This window comes from Arvicola amphibius, chromosome 2 (assembly GCF_903992535.2).
Source record: "Arvicola amphibius chromosome 2, mArvAmp1.2, whole genome shotgun sequence".
Lineage (NCBI taxonomy): Eukaryota > Metazoa > Chordata > Mammalia > Rodentia > Cricetidae > Arvicola > Arvicola amphibius.
In genome coordinates this window covers 2,984,221-2,995,497 of record NC_052048.2, presented here as the reverse complement: position 1 = coordinate 2,995,497, position 11,277 = coordinate 2,984,221, and positions in this window count along the sequence as shown.

Sequence of the window (11,277 nt, the reverse complement as noted above, 5' to 3'; positions counted from 1 at the left end):
TCCTTGGAGGATCACAAAGTGTTGGCCAGCCAGAGGAGAAAGCGGCTGTATTTTATGTAGCCATTCTGAAGTGGCTTGGACCAGTTACCATGTAGGTCCTCCCCAAATGATAAGGGCCATTTTTATAAGTTGTCAGAGTGTGTATAGTTTTGAAGCATGATTCCTTTTCTAGCCTGAAAAGAAGTTTCTCTGTGTGTGCCATCTTCCGGGTGCTGGCTTGCTTATGGCCTTGGCCCTTCTCAGGTTGCATGACGTCTGCAGCATTTTGCAGCCAGCATAGCTTCTAGCAGGAGATTGGCATCTCTGCTATGCTTTCTAAAGAGGCACAGTTACCAGGCAGACTAAACAGCGATACACATCAATCAGCAGCCAAATTAATTAATTGGCATCCTCATTTCAGACCTTCCTCCCCTCAACAGTTCCTTAACCCTGTGGTCTGTGGTCAGCCCACGCCACTCTGAAGGTGTTGATTAAAACTGCGGGTTGCTGGGGCTGAAAAGATGGCTCAGCAGTCAGGAGTATTTGCTGTCCTTCTAGAGGGCCTGGGTTCAGTTCTCAGCACTCACAAGGGCTGGCTTGTAACTGCCTGTAACTCCAGTTCCAGGTCATCCGGCAACCTTGCTGGCCTCCATGGACACCCACACATGTGGTTCATGTACACACAGAGACATGTACTCATAAATTAAAAAAAAAAGATTCTTTAAAAAAGAAACATGTGAGTCCTGGAGACCAGATAGAAGTCTCTAGTGCAAGAGTGTTGGTGTGTGTGTGTGTGGGGGGGGGGTCAGTTATTTAAGAACATATGTTTATACAAGGTTCCCAGGTGATTTTGTTCATTATATGTTTTGTGTTTCATGAACTTATAGCACTTAATGCTTATCAATTTACCATTCTTGGTAGCTTTATGGTACTCAGTGTTTGGTAGGATTACGGTACTCATTGTTTGGTGGGATTATGGTGCCCAGTGATCTTATGGTTTTAATGTTCAATGGGCACCTGGTACTCCCCTGCTCACAGGCAAGTCTGACCTCTGAACTTGATACCCAGGCACTGGGGCTCCCAATGTAGAGTCAACGTGGATGGCTGAGACTTGCAGAAATATTTCTGAAGTTTTAATCCTTAAATAAAAGACCTAGACAGACACTGCCTGCTGACTGGACAGGGAGGTAAGTAACTGGTCTCCCAGCTGATAGTCCCATCTGTAGGCCTTAGGCCCTGGGGCACATTGTGTGCCCCTCCCCCACATATCACAGCTCCACTAGCCAGTAGGCAGGTAAGATTCCTGTTGGCGGGCTGCCCCCATAGTGGACCATGTAGTCTACAAATTCCGCTCCAGCCCACAAACCCAGCCATCCACTGCGGCGTCAGTGGGCCCCAAAGGCACGTGCTTCACCTGCACCAGCTGGAGAGAGAGATGGGTAGACAGCCATATAAGAACACGTTCATCAGTGTAGATAGCAATGTGGCACCACCAGAACCTACAACAGCAAGACCTGAATATCCCAATGCAGAAGAAAATGGCCTTAAAATAACTTTATGAAAACGATAGAGGCCCTTAAAGAGAAAATAAAAATTTCCTTAAAGAAATAGAAAAACAAAAGAATTGGAAGAAATCAATAAATCCCTTAAAGAAAGCCAAGGGGGGAAAAACAATCCAACAGGTAAAGGAAACAGTTCAAGACTTGAAAATTAAAATAGAGACAATAGAGAAAACACAAACTGAGAAAATTCTGGAAATGGAAAATCTGGGTAAATGAACAAGAACTACAGATACAAGCATCACCAACAGAATACAAGAGATGGAAGAGAGACTCTCTAGTGCTGAAAATATGACAGAGAAAATAAATTCATTGGACAAAGAAAAAAATAAAACCAACAAAGTCATAGCACAAAATGTCTGGGCCAGGCTGTGGTGGCGCATATCTTTAATCTAGCACTCAGGAGACAGAGACAGGTGGATCTCTGTGAGTTCGAGGCCAGCCTGGTCTACAGAGCTAGTTCCAGGACAGGCTCCAAAGCTACAGAGAAACCCTGTCTGGAAAAACAAAACAAACAAACAAACAAACAAACAAACAAAAACTCCAGGAAATCTGGGATGCCATGAAAAGATCAAATCTAAGAATAATAGGAATAGAAGGAGAAAAATACCACCTCAGAGGCACAGCAAATATATTCAACAAAATTATAGAAGAAAACTTTCCCAAACTAAAGAAGGAAATGCCTATGAAGATACAAGAAATAAACTGAACCCAAAAATTCCCTTGCCACATAATAATCAAAACACTAAACATATAGAACAAAGAGAATATCAAGCGTGGAAAAGGAAAAATGTTGGGACTAATTGAGTCCTGGCTGTCAGCTGCTCTTCCCTGCTAGAACCATCTAATTGGAGTTACTAAAAGCTGTACCTTCCCTATAGGATCAGAGATGGAATTTTCACCTGTTGGCCATTGACTGCAGGGTATTTAAGCCTCCATGGTGCTATTAAAGAAGGGCTTTTGTACCAGTGATTAGAGATTAGCGTGTCCATGTGTCGGTCTGTCTCTGCATGTGTTTCCTCAACCTCCAGCCCCCTGCCCAAAGCTCTCGAACTGGATTCTAGCACAAAGAGTGCAGACAGGGGGTGGAGTCAAGGGAGGGGTGACCACAGTGCATGGCAAAAAAAGGCCAAGTAACATATGAAGGCAGAGCCAACAGAATTACATCTGACTTCTCAATGGAGACTCTGAAAGCCAGAAGGTCCTGGACAGATGTTATGCAGACACTAAGAGACCACAGATGCCAGCTTAGACTACTATACCAACAAAACTTTCAATCATCATAGATGAAGTAAACAAGATATTCCATGACAAAAAATTTAAACAATGCTTATCCGCAAATCCAGCCCTACAGAAAGTCCTAGAAGGAATACCCCAATCCAAGGAAGTTAACTATACCTGTAGTGATGGGTTGCAGGCTGCATTCCTGCCGCCCGTATCCTGGCTACCTGCTAGCTTATGCCCCGAAATAACAACACACAAACTATATTCATTTAAACACTGCCTGGCCCATTAGTTTCAGCCTCTTACTCACATCTTGATTAATCCATATCTAATAATCTGAATAGCACCATGAAGTGGTGCCTTATCGGGAAGATTCTAGTGTACGTCCATCTTGGGCCGGAGCTTCATTGCGTCTGTCTCAGAGAGGAGAGGCATGACAATTTATTAACTTCCCTTCCCAGCATTCTGTTCTGCCTACTCCACTCACCTAAGGGCTGGCCTATCAAATGAGCCAGGCAGTTTCTTTATTAACCAATGAAATCAACTCAAACAGAAGACCCTCCCACATCATATACCCACAAAAACACAGGCAATACATATACCCACACCGGCAAACCCCAAAAAAGGGAAACATATATACACTACTACCACTGCCACCAAAACAAAAAACAAAAAAACAGGAATTAGCAACCAATGGTCATTAATATCTCTTAATATCAATGGACTTAATTTGTATATAGAAAGATAGGTTAACAGGATGGATATGAAAACAGAGCCAACTCTCTGCTACATACAAGAGACACCCCCAACTTTAAATATAGACACAGCCTCAGAGTAAAGGATTGGGAAAAGGCTTTCCAATCAAATGAACCTAAGTAGCTATCCTAATATCTAACAAAATGGACTTTAAATTAAAATTAATCAAAAGAGATTGAGAAGGACATTTCATAATGTATCACATGAAAATCCATAAGGATGAAATCTCAAGTCAAATTAAAATTAATCAAAAGAGATGGAGATTCATTTCATATGTATTACATGAAAATCCATAAGGTTGAAGTCTCAAGTCTGAACATTTATGCTCAAAATATAAGGGCATCCAATATGTAAAAGAAACACTAATAAAGCTTAAATCACACATCAAACCCCATACACTAATAGTGGGATATTTCAACACACCACTCTCAACAATGAACAGGTCTGTCAGACAGAAAATTAACAGAGAAATAAAGGAATTATCAGATGTTATGACTCAAATGGACCCAACAGACATATATAGAAATTCCCCCTAAACACCAAAGAATATACCTTCTTCTCAGCACCTCATTGAACCTTCTCTAAAATCAACCACATACTTGGTCAGAAAAGAAAACCTCAACAGATGCAAAAATAATTGTATAAACCCCTGCATCTTGTCAGATAATCATGGCTTTAAGATAGAATTCAACAATAACACAAATTACAGAAAGCCTACAAACTCATGGAAATTGGATAATGCGCAACTGAATCACCACTGAATCAAGGAAGAGGTAAAGAAAGAAATTAAAGACTTCCTATAATTCAATTAAAATGAACATACAACAGACCCAAACTTAGGGGACACTGAAATCAGTGCTAAAAGGAAAGTTCAAAGCACTAAATGCCTACAGAAAGAATTTAAAGAAATCTCACATTAGCGACTTAGCAGCACACCTGAAAGTTCTAGAAAAAAAGAAGTCAACTCACCCAGGAGGAATAGATGACAGGAAATAATTAAATTGAGGCCTGAAATCAACAAAATAGAAACAAAGAGAACAATACAAAGAATTAATATAACAAAGAGTTGGTTCTTCAAGAAAATCAAGACAATAGAAAAACCCTTCTCCAAACTAAACAAAAGGCAGAAAGAGAGAGAATATCCAAATTAACCAAGTCAAAAAAGGAAATCCAGAGAATCATCAGGTCATACTTCATAACCTGTACTCCACAAAATTGGAAAATCTAAAGGAAATGGACAATTTTCTGAATAGGTACCATATACCAAAATTAAATCAAGACTAGGTAAATAATTTAAATAGACCTATGACCTCTTAAAGAAATAGAAGTATTTATTAAAAGTCTCTCACCCCAAAAAGCCCATGAATGGATGATTTCAGCATAGAATTCTACCAGAATTTTAAGGAAAATCTGATACCAATATTCCTCAAATTGTTCTATACAATAGAAACAGAAGGAACATTGCCAAACCTTTTTTATAAGGCTATAGTTACTCTGATACCCAAACCACATAAAGATATAACAAAGAAAGAGAATTACAAACCAATCTCCCTCATAAACATTGATGCAAAATACTCAAAAAAATACTAGCAAATTGAATCGAGGAACACATAAAAAAATCTGATGTACGAGGGTCTTCTGTTTGAGTTGATTTCATTGGTTAATAAAGAAACTGCTTTGGCCCATTTGATAGGCCAGCCCTTAGGTAGGTGGAGTAGACAGAACAGGATGCTGGGAGTGAGGCAGATGCCTTAGACAGTTGCCATGATTCTCTGACCTGAGACAGACGCGATGGAGCCAGCCGCCAGGTCAGACATGCTGAATCTTTCCCGGTAAGACACTACTCATGGTGTTACACAGATTATTAGAAATGGGTTAGAGAGGTTAATCAAAATGTGAGAGTTAGCCAGTAAGGAGGCTAGAAACTAATGGGCCAGGCAGTGTTTAAATGGAAACAGTTTGTGCGTTTTGTTATTTCCAGGGCTAAGCTAGCTATGCAGGAGCCTGGTGGGATGAAAAGCAGGCCTGCCCGCAGCTCTCACTACAAAAATCATTCACTATGATCATGTTGGCTTCATCCCAGAGATGAAGAATTTTCATACAGAAATCTGTCAACATAATCCACCATATAAACAAACTGATGAAAAAAATGATCATCTCATTAGATGCTGATAAAAAACCTACAAAATCCAGCACTCGTTCATGATAAAGGTTCTAGTGAGATCAGAGATAGAAGGGACATACTTAAACATAATAAAGGCAATTTACAGCAAGCCAACAGGCAACATCAAATTAAATGTAGAGAAACTCAAAGTGATTCAGGAACAAGACAAGGCTGTCCACTCTTTCCATATTTATCCAATACAATACTTGAGGTTCTAGCTAGAGCAATAAGACAACAAAAGGAGATCAAGGGAATACAAATTGGAAAGGAAGAAGTCAAACTTTTGCTATTTGCAGATGATATGATAGTATATGTAAGTGACCCCCCAAATTCTTCCAGTGAATTCCTACAGCTGATAAACACCTTTAGAAATGTGGCAAGATACAAGATTAACTAAACAAATCAGTACCCCTCCTATATACAAATGATAAGTGGACCAAGAAAGAAAACAGAGAAACACCACTCTTTACAATAGCCACAAATAATATAAAATGTCTTTGTTTAAACCTAACCAAACAAATGTAAAACCTGCATGACAAGAACTTTAAGTCTTTGAAGAAAGAAATTAATGGAGATATTAGAAAATGGAAAGATCTCCTATGCTCTTGGATAGGTAGGATCAACGTAATAACATGGCAATCTTAATCAAAATCAATCTACAGATTAAGGCAATACCATCAAAAACCCAACACAATCTTCACTGACCTCAAAAAATAATACTCAACTTTATATGAAAAAACAAAGAACTCAGAATAGCTAAAACAATCCTGTACATAAAGGAACTTCTGGAGGCATCACCATTCCTGATCTCAAGCTGTACTGTAGAGCTATAGTAATAAAAACATTCTAAAACCGACACATGGACCAATGGATTAGAACTGAAGACCCTGATATTATTCCACAGACCTATGAACACCTGATTTTGATGAAGGAACCAAAGCTGTACAATGGCAACAAAAGCATCCTCAACAAATGGTGCTGGCATGGCTGGATATCAACATGTAAAAGGATGAAAATAGATCCATATCTATCACCCTGCCCAAGTTAAAGTGGATCGAAGACTTCAGTATATATCTAATTACACTGAACTTGAAAGAAGAGAAAGCAGGAAGTAGCCTTGAAAGCATTGGCACAGGAGACTACTTCCTAAATATAACGCCAGTAGCACAGACACTGAGAGTAGTGATTAATAAATGGGACCTCCTGAAACTGAGAAGCTTCTGTAAGGCAAAGAACACAGTCACCAGATAAAACAATAGCCTACAGAATGGGAAAAGATCTTTACCAACCCCAGATTGGGCAGAGGACTGATATTCAAATTATAGAAAGAACTCAAGAAACTAGACATCAAAATACCATATAATCCAATTAAAAATGGAGTATTGATCTAAGCAGAGAATTCTCAACAGAAGAATCTCAAGTGACTGAAAGACATTTAAGGAATTGCTCAACATCCTTAGTTATTAGGGAATTGCAAATCAAAATGACTCTGAGATACCATATTACACCTATCAGAAAGGCTAAGATGAAAAACACCTATGACAGCCTATGCTGAAGAGGATGTTGAGTAAGTAAAACACTCATCCATTGCTGGTGGGAGTGGAAACTTATACAGCCACTTTGGAAATCAGTATGGTGGTTTCTCAGAAAATTGGGAATCAACCTACCTTGGGATCCAGCAATACCACTCTTGGGTATATACCCAAAAGATGCTCAATAATACCACCAGGACACTCGCTCAACTATGTTCATAGCAGCATTATTCATAATAGTCAGAACCTGGAAACAGCCTAAATGTCCCTAAACTGAAGAATGGATAAAAAAATGTGTATATTTACACAATGAAGTATTACTCAGTGTTAAAAAAATCAGTGACATCTTGAAATTTGTAGATAAATGTATGGAACTAGAAAAAAAACATCCTGATTGAGGTAACCCAAACCCAGAAAGGCAAACATGGTATGTGCTCACTCATGAGTGAATACTAGATTTAAGGCAAAGGATAACCAGGCTATAATCCACAGTACCAGAGAAGCTAGGTAACAAAGAGAACCCTAAGAGCGATGCATGGATTGCTCTGGTGGTGTTGGAGGTCCTTCTGTATATATGTTGCTTTTATTGGTTAATGAATAAAGTTGCTTTTATCCAATGGCTTAATAGAGTAAAGCCAGGAAATCCAAACAGAGATGTAGAGAGAGTAGGCGGAGTCAGAGAGAAATCATCTAGCTGCCTGAGAGGAGAAAGAAGCCAGCATGCAGCCTCAGGTCTGGGTAGCCAGGAACAAACAAGCAGCCTCTGACTACACTCTGGGAAGGGGCAATGGAAGAGTTCTCCCGGGTAAACTGGGGGAAGGGCAGAAGAAGGGAGAGAAAGAGGGTTAGAACATGAGGGAACAGGATAGTTGGGTTGTGGGCGGGATGGATAGGGAGAGCAATGAAAGAGATATCTTGATAGAGGTATTCAGTAATGGGGTTAGGGAGAACCCTGGTACTAGGGAAACACCCAGGAATCCATAAGGATTAGCCCAGCTAGGACTCCTAGCAATAGTGGAGAGGGTGCCTGAACTGGCCTTCCCCTGTAATCAGACTGGCGATTACCCCAATTGTCATCATAGAATCTTTATCCAGTAATTGATGGATGCAGATGCAGAGATTCACAGCCAAGCACCAGACTGAGCTCTGGGAGTCCAGTCGCAGACGGGGAGGAGGGATTATGTGAGCAAGTGGGGATCAAGATCATGACAGGGAAACCCACAGAGACAGCTGACCCAAGCTCGTGGGTGCTCATGGACTCTGGACTCACAGCTGTGCTTGGAACCTAACCAGGCCCTCTGCATGTGGATGACGGTGGTGTGGCCCGGTCTGTTTGTGGGACCAGGATCTATCCCTGGTGCATGAGCTGGCTCTTTGGAGCCCACTCCCTGTGGTGAGATGCCTTGTTTAGCCTTGATGCTGGGGGAGGGGCTTGGTCCTGCCTCAACTTGATGTGCCAGGCTTTGTTGACTCCAGATGGGAGGCCTTACCTTTTCTGAGGGGTGGGTGGTGGGTGGAGGGTGGAGGTTGGGTTAGGGGAAGGTAAAGGGAAGTTGGGGGGGGGACTGTGGTTGGTGTGCAAAATGAATAAAAAATTAGCCAGACAGTGGTGGTGCACACCTTTAATCCCAGCACTAGGGAGGCAAACAAAGGTGGAGTTTGAGACCAGCCTGGTCTACAAGAGCTAGTTCCAGGACTATGACACAGAGAAACCCTCTTTCAAAAAAATAGAATAAAAATTGAAATAAATAGATAAATAAATAATAAAAATTTTCAGTAAAAAGTAAAAAAGACCTGGAGAACCTTACTAAAATGTGATTCTGATTTAAGTAGGAGTAAGGGCGTAAATTCTGCCTTCTGAAGTCCTCCAGGCATTACTGGTATTGCCAGTTCATGGTACACGCTACAGAGCCAAAGCTTAGATAAAACATTCTCTGTATATCTTATAGATGATCAAATAAATAATTACTTATTTGTAACATGGGGGCCTGCTTGTTGGGGTTTCTGTCCTGCCCAGTTCTTGCAGTCTTTAAGTAAATCCCAAAGAAAATCACAGAGAGTCTATATTAATGATAAACTGATTGACCCATTAGCTCAGGCTTCTTATTAGCCTTATAACTTATATTAGCCCATTATTCTTATCTATGTTAGTCACATGGCTCAGTACCTTTTTCAGTGGGGCAGGTCATATCTTGCTTCTTTGGTGTCTGGACAGGACGACAGGACTTCTTCCTAGAATACTCCTGTTCTCCTTGCCCTGCCTCTATTTCCTGTCTGGTTGTCCTGCCTATACTTCCTGCCTGGTGACTGACCAATCAGTATTTATTTAAAACATAATTGACAGAATACAGAATTGTCCTACACCACTTATTAAATAATTTTGTGGGCTTATCTTATTTTTTGAGGGCTGGATTCCAGGCATGAACCACCAGAGTGCCCACCATATAAACTATCTTAGGACAGAGTTAAAGCCTTGCTCTGAAGGCACATAGTTCCACTGGCCTGTTATAAAGGGTAAATATTTTAAAAACTTAAGGTTACATGAAAAAATATCTCCAACAGTGTCAAAGGGGTGATAGACAGGAAGAGGGTCAACAAATGAATTGGGTGCTGAAGAGGAGAAACCAATCATTGGGGTGAAAAGCAGAGGGGCCTGCGAGCTGTGGGCTTGGGTAATGGAAACTCACCTATCAGCCAGCATAGGGAGTAATGAATCCATGGTTACTGCCCTATACATCCAAGGTTATAGATGTGATGGATGGGTATTGAAAAGCATGTCATTACTCTCTCTCTTCACACACACACACACACACACACACACTACACACAGAAACACACAGCAGATGCATATATGTGTACACACATGAAGGTACACATGCATGCGTTCACATATGTATACATATACACATACACAACTCACATGCACACACACATACATATATACACATACACTCATAGGCACACATACATGCAAAGAGTTTCTTTCATATTCCTTTCTGGCTTGTTTATTGAGACACGAGGCTGACCTCAGTGTATCCAAAGATGAGTGTGTGCTTATGGGCCTCCCGTCTCTACTTCTATAGTGCTGGGATTACACCTGTTGCATCCCACCTGGAGTTCTGGGATTATACCTGTGGCACCACACCTGTTGTGTGGGATTTTCACCTGTGGCACCCCACCTGCAGTGCTGGGATTACACCTGTGGCATCACACCTGGAGTGCTAGAATTACACCTGTGGCACCACACCTGCAGTGTTGGATTTATACCTGTGTCATCACAATGGAAGTGCTAGGATTACACCTGTGGCACAACACCTGGAGTGCTGGAATTACACCTGTGGCACAACACCTGGAATGCTGGGATTATACCTGTGGCACCACACCTGTTGTATGGGATTTTCACCTGTGGCACCCCACCTGCAGTGCTGGGATTACACCTGTGGCATCACACCTGGAGTGCTAGAATTACACCTGTGGCACCACACCTGCAGTGTTGGATTTATACCTGTGTCATCACAATGGAAGTACTAGGATTACACCTGTGGCACAACACCTGGAGTGCTGGAATTACACCTGTGGCACAACACCTGGAATGCTGGGATTATACCTGTGGCACCACACATGGAGAGCTGGATTTACACCTGTGGCACCACATCTGGAATGCCGAGATTACACCTGTGGTGCCACACCTGAAGTTCTAGGATCACACCTGTGGCGCCACGCCTGGAATGCAGTATTTACACCTGTGGCATCACACCTGGAGTGCGGTATTTACACCCGTGTCACCACACTTGAAGTGCTGGGATTACACCTGTGGCACTACACCTGGGTGCTGGGATTACACCTGTGGCATCACACCTGAAGTGTAGGACTTACACCTGTAGCACCACACCTGGAGGGCTGGGATTGCACCTGTGTCACCACACCTGGAGTTCTGGAATCACACCTATGGCACAACACCTGGGGTTTTGGGGGTTACACCTGTGTCACCACACCTGGGGTGCTGGGATCACACCTGTGGGACCTCACATGGACTTCTGGGATTACACATGTGGTGTCACAC